The following is a 6,737-nucleotide window of genomic DNA, read 5'->3' on the forward strand; positions in this document are numbered from 1 at the left end:
TCCAGGAAGGAAGAAGGAGGGCGCCACGGTTAGCGGGGTCCAGGCCGGAGCCTGACGTTTCCCTTTCTCCCCCGGCTTATGGTGGTTGGCACCCCTGTTGCCCTTGCCCTGTCTGCCCGTGGCTGCAGTCTCCCTGGAGGGAGGAGAAGAAACCTATTAGTTTTAATTTTCCCTTTCCCCAATTCCCCAGTTCTTTTAAATATTTAAACTAAATAAAGCTTGTTTTAAATTTTACTTACCTGTTCCCGTGTTTGTCTGGTCATTGGGTTGGCTTTGGGGACCTCCTCGAGGTGGGAGTTGCAAAGGGGCGTGGCTTTAGTCTAACATAGCCAGCCCCTGGTGGTGACAGATTTTGGCGTAGTCGGCAGGATCCCACCTCGAGTTGAGTAACCAAGGTCACCCAATGACTGACAACGCGGGGCCTGCAGCCCCACCCCGTGCCACGTCTATCATCATGGGAAGCCCATGGATCCAGAAATATGGAGGAGCAGAGTCGGAGGTACGACTGACTGAATGGAAGGCCCAATTGGAGTACTTGGCCGACTTACAGGGCCTTAGCGCCACCCAGCGGCTCCAGTTTGTGTTGAACTCCCTAGAGGGAGAAGCACGGCGAGAGGTACAAGCCGCCCCCGAAGCAATCAGAGCCACCGCCCAGACTGTGTTCCAGTTCCTTACCGAGCAATATGGTGACCATACCCCCGTAGCTGTCCTCCGTTCACAATTTTTTAATTGTAAGCAAGGCCCCCGACAACCTATTAGAGCTTTTGCCCTCAGGCTACGAGAGCAGTTCACTCGCCTGCAGGCCCGACGAGACCATGGGCTAGGAGACGGAGAGACTTTGTTACGCGACCAGTTCCTCCTGGGGATGAAAGAGGGCCCCGTGAGACAAAGTCTGAGGGTCCAGTTTCGGAGGGACTCTGGGCTCACCTTTGAAGACCTAAAGAAGGAGGCGCTGGCTTTGGAGGGTGATGAGGTCGAAGTAAGTGAAACCCCTGTATGTGCAGTCGTAAGTGGAAACACAGCAGCACCGCCTGAACACGCAGATTGGAAGCAAGCCCTGAGAGTAGAGTTGTTGAAAGACGTCCGAGAACAGATGTCGGAACTATCTAAGACTCTCCTGGGAGAACTTCGCCAAGGTAGGGCGCGAGAGGAACCGAGGCCGGCACCCCGAGAGCGAGTCTACTCTGAGAGGGGCCGAGAGCCACCGGGACGCCCGAACCGTTTTAACCGGCCCCGCTTCGAGTGGGATGACCAAGGGCGGCCAATCTGCAATCGTTGTGGAGAACCAGGGCATTATAGCCGTCAGTGTGGGCCTCGCAGGGCATCGGAAGGGGGTTTTTAGGACGACCGGCCACAGTGGGTCGTGTGGCCGGGACCCCTCGAGAAGACCCGGGAAGACGTGATAATTCTAGAGACCAGATGGTTGGGCATAGCCCAATGGCGGAGGTAAAGGTATGTGGCAAGACAGTACAGTGCCTGGTAGATACGGGCTCTCAAGTGACATTGTTTGCAGAGAGTCTCTCGCAGGAAGTTTTCGGGAAGCAGAGAACCCAAGGAGGAGAGGCCCCCTGGCTGACGTTGCGGGGCGCCAACGGCCTGGAGATTCCTTACATTGGCTACCGGCTGACGGACTTAGAAGTTCACGGGGTGTTAGTTCCCCAAAAAGGGGTGATCATCGTGGAAGACAGGTGTTTGGGTGTCCATCGAGCCCTATTAGGTATGAACGTCCTCTCCGAGTGTTGGGAGGAGTTATTTCGGGCTAAGCCCGGCCCTAGGATCTCCCCTGTCGAGAGGCCCCTATGGGAGCGAGTAGTCGCCGACTGTCGTCGGGTCCAGATGACCCAGGTCCGCAGAGGCCGGGAAGAGGTAGGAAGAGTGATGTGTCGCTTTGCTCTATCTATCCCCCCTAGGAGTGAGGCCATGGTGTGGGTGAGAGTGGCCCCCCGAGGAGTTGGCCCCGAAGAGTGGGTATTGGTTGAACCCCACGCCGATTGCCCCCAAGTGGAAGTAGCACGAGGCCTAGCGGCGGTCCACCGGGGGAGGGTCCCTGTAAAGGTTCGAAATGACCACCCCTATCCAGTACACTTACACCGACACCAGCGGCTGGCCCGACTAACGGGGGTTGCACCCCATCAGGTGAGGGAGGAGAGAGATGTTAATTTCCGTCAGGTGTGCCCCACTGTCATCGAGGTGGCCCTGACACAGATGGAAGCCCCTTCGAACAACGGGGAGAGGGACGTGCCGAGGCACCTGGCAGGTGAGTCCCTGCAAGGGGAAAAGTTGGAACAGGCGCAGACACAAAAACTCCAAGCCCTCCTTCAGAAATGGCAACATGTGTTTGCAAGACACGAGGAGGATTACGGATGCACTAAGGTGGTGGAACATCATATTCCGACTGGAGATGCAGGACCAAGTAGGGAGAGGTACCGGCCGATCCCACCCACCTTGTATACAGAGGTACGCTCACTATTACAGGGCATGCTGGGGCGGGGCATCGTCCGGGAAAGCAGTAGCCCATGGGCAGCCCCTATCGTGCTGGTACAGAAAAAGTCGGGAGCTTGGAGGTTTTGTGTGGACTATCGTAAGCTCAACCTGGTGACCAAAAAAGACGCTTTTCCCCTACCACGGATCGAAGACTCCCTTGCCGGTCTCACGCGGTCTGCGTGGTACTCCACTCTGGATCTGGCCAGTGGGTATTGGCAGGTGCCGGTGGCCGAGGCCGATAGGGAGAAGACCGCCTTCACGACCCCGTTTGGATTATTCGAGTGGGAACGGATGCCCTTCGGGCTCTGTAACGCCCCAGCCACGTTCCAACGCCTGATGCAGCGCTGTCTTGGAGGTCAGTTAATGGAGTCAGTCTTGGTATATTTAGATGATGTAATTGTGTACTCCCCAGATTTCGATTCCCACCTCCGACACCTCGAAGAGGTTTTCCAGGCGATGGAGAAATATGGGCTGAAGTTGCAACCCCATAAATGCCATCTGTTGAGGCGAGAAGTCCAGTTCCTGGGTCACGTGGTCAGCGCTGCTGGGGTGGCTGTAGACCCTGGGAAGGTCTCTGCGGTAAGAGATTGGAGTGCACCCAAGACTGTGAGGCAAGTACGGTCATTTCTAGGGTTTGTGGGATACTACAGACGGTTCATAAAAGATTTTTCAAAGATTGCTAAGCCACTTAACCAGCTGCTGGTCGGTACAGGGCGGAACCGGGGACGGGGGTCACCCCCTATTGACTGGGATGAGTCCTGTGAGGGGGCATTTCAGAGATTGAAACAGGAATTGTTACAGGCTCCGATCTTGGCCTATGCAGACTTTACTCAACCATTTCTCTTGTATACAGACGCTAGCAACCTGGGGTTGGGAGCAGTCTTGGCCCAACAACAAGCGGGAACAGAACGGGTGATCGCCTACGCAAGCCGAAGCCTCCACCCAGCTGAGAGGAACGATGCAAACTACAGCTCATTCAAACTGGAACTGCTGGCTCTGAAGTGGGCCCTGAGCGAGAAGTTTAAGGACTACCTCTGGGGTGCTAAGGTAACGGTGATTACGGATAATAATCCTTTGGTGCATTTACAGACAGCGAAGTTGGGAGCTGTGGAGCAGCGCTGGGTGGCACAACTTGCCAACTTCGATTATCAACTGCAGTATCGGCCTGGGCGGGAGCACACGAACGCGGATGTCTTGTCCCGATTACCAGAGGTGGACAACCCCGGTTGCCGGGGGGGCCAGGAAGAAGAAAGCCAGAGGGAAGGCTATCTGATAGGGGCCGTGGAGGCACCAGGAGGCCAGCAGGAGGCGGTGCCGGGGAATTGGGGCTGGGACCCCTGTCGGTGGAAAGCGAGGCAGGCCCAGGACCAGGATGTGTGTCAGGTGAAGATGTGGGTGGAGCAGGGCCGACGGCCAACGTCGTCTGAGAGGCTGACCCAGACAGAGACGGGAAAAAGACTGCTGGGACAGTGGGACAAGCTGGAACTACAGGAAGGGGTGCTTTGCCGAAAGGTTAGTGACCCGAAGCTGGACGAAGAGGTGCGCCAGATCGTGGTGCCCGCCGATCAAGCAGCAGCCTTGGTGTCCGCCTACCATGATCAGCTGGGGCACCAGGGACAAGAACGGACAGTATCGCTGCTGCGCAGGTTTTTCTACTGGCCGGGGCTGGAAGCATCAGTACGCAGCTTGGTCCAAGCTTGCCCCAGGTGTATGTTGTTCAAATCTCGACGAGAGGCTCGAGCGCCGATGGTGCCCATACATGCCAAAGCCCCCCTCCACATCATGGCGATGGATTTCCTGACACTGGGCCGGCCACAGGACCGCTATCCGAACATCTTAGTAATCACCGACCTGTTTACAAAATACGCATGGGCAGTTCCCACCCTTGATCAGACGGCAAACACCACCGCAACGGCTCTATGGCGGCACGTCTTCCAAACGTTCGGATGTCCGGAGTTCCTGCACTCAGATCAAGGGGCCAATTTCGAATCAAAGGTGATCCGAGAATTATGCCAGCTGTATGGGTGCACGAAGACCCATACGACGTCGTATCACCCTCAAGGAAACGGCTGTTGCGAGAGGTTTAATCAGACCCTGTTGGGGCTCCTAGGGACCCTGGATCAACGGAAGCAAAGCGATTGGGTGAGTGTTCTACCGAACCTTTTACAAGCTTATAATAACAGCGTTCATAGTACGACGGGGTATGCCCCCACTTATCTGATGTTCGGCAGACATGTGCGGATGCCCACGGACTTGGTCTTGGGAGTGGCTGCTGGCCAAGAGGAAGGGAGCGTGACGGAATGGGTGGGGCGCCACCACCAACGGCTGCACTTTGCTTACGAACAAGTATCCCAGAAGATACGGGCTACAGGGGAAAAGAACAAGCGGTTGTACGACCGGACGGCCCGGGACGCCCCCTTGTTACCAGGAGAGAGAGTCTTGGTACGAGACAATCGGCGGCAAGGCAAAGGAAAGCTGAGTGACCGTTGGGAGACCACCCCGTACGTAGTCTGCAGGCAACAGAGACCGGGACAGCCGGTGTATACCATCCGGCCGGAAGGAAAGGCCGGCCCTGAACGTGTGGTACACCGAAACATGATTCGCCCTTGCCCAAATTATCCCGAGGTCGCGAAAGAGGTAGTTGCGGAACCGGCACCGACGGCCCCCTGGATGGAAGGATGGGCTGTGGTACCAGGCCTACCCGTGGTGGCACCACCCCCGGCCGCCCCAGGAGAGCCAGAGCTAGCACCTGAGCCAGTTGAACCCCCGGCCGCCCAAAGACAACCTGAGGTTGTGCCCGAGCCCGCCGAACCTGACTCCCCTGTGAGGCGCTCCCAACGGGAGAATCGAGGCCGACCCCCCTCCCGTTACGGTGAGTGGACTACTCGAAGGCATTCCAGGGACTAGAATGCATTGGCGGGGGAGGATGTCACGGGGTGACGATCTTTCAGGGCGGAACCAAAAGTTGAGGAAGTTTTGGTTCCGCCCGGATGTTTCCGTCCAGACCGGAAAACAGGAACACCGGACATCCGGCAGCTTCGCGAAGGCTGTAATCAGCCGATTGGGCACAGCTGTGCCTAGTTAAAGAGATCGCCGGGCAATTGGACAACTGGAGCACAGAGAGGAGTATAAAAAGCACAGTTAGATCACAGTTGAGGGTCGTAGTGTGTGCTGAGGGACGGAGCTGTGCTCATTTGTTAGAAGTGGTGGCTGTCTGTATTTCTCTCTCTCTCCCTCTCTCATTGTAGTTTACGGTGGACCTGCTGGAGTAAACGGAAGATCCTATGGGTAAAAAGGAACTTTGGTCTAACCAGTACTTTTGAAGGAGTAAAGCAGAAAGAAAATTGACCTTGTTGTACAACGTAAACAAAGGCTATTTGCTGTGAGTATACCCTTTTGGTGTGGAGTAACTTGCAAAAATTAACCTGTGAACCGTTGGAAACCTCCAGGAGAAGGAGGGCGGCCCTACCCCTACAATAGGGTGGTGGGCGAGCCGTTAGAAGGTAAATCCAAACAGCCACAGCAACGAGACTTATTTTGGTCGTATTTTCCATCGCCCCTATCTCAGCCCAAGCGCAGTGGAGGACACCGGGCGCTTCCCTTGTTGTGTTGCACTTATAGTGTGAGTCAGAGGCGAAAGGGTCCGCCGCCCCCGCGGTCTCTACAAAGGGGCGCCCCTGTCCAGGATTCGATCGGCCTACGGGCAGTGGAGATAGGGCAGCGCTCGACCCGGTGAGGTGGTGTGTGACCTTCGCCCCTCTGCTGACCTACGGAGGAAACCATACCTACCCAGAAAGCTGTAAACAGCAGAGCCGGTGAGAAATACTCGAAGTCTCAGTAACAGTGTCTTTGTGTCCTAGCGGCCACCTGTGGAGAGAGAGAAGAACGAGAGTGAATAATCGAAGAACAGACCGTGAACGTGATACCTACCCAGAAAGCTGTAAACAGCAGAGCCGGTGAGAAATACTCGAAGTCTCAGTAACAGTGTCTTTGTGTCCTAGCGGCCACCTGTGGAGAGAGAGAAGAACGAGAGTGAATAATTGAAGAACAGACCGTGAACGTGATACCTACCCAGAAAGCTGTAAACAGCAGAGCCGGTGAGAAATACTCGAAGTCTCAGTAACAGTGTCTTTGTGTCCTAGCGGCCACCTGTGGAGAGAGAGAAGAACGAGAGTGAATAATTGGAGAGCAGACTGTGAACGTGATACCTACCCAGAGAGCTGTAAGCAGCAGAGCCGGTGAGAAATACTCGA

Source organism: Paramisgurnus dabryanus, chromosome 21, assembly GCF_030506205.2.
Source record: "Paramisgurnus dabryanus chromosome 21, PD_genome_1.1, whole genome shotgun sequence".
Taxonomy (NCBI): Eukaryota; Metazoa; Chordata; class Actinopteri; order Cypriniformes; family Cobitidae; genus Paramisgurnus; species Paramisgurnus dabryanus.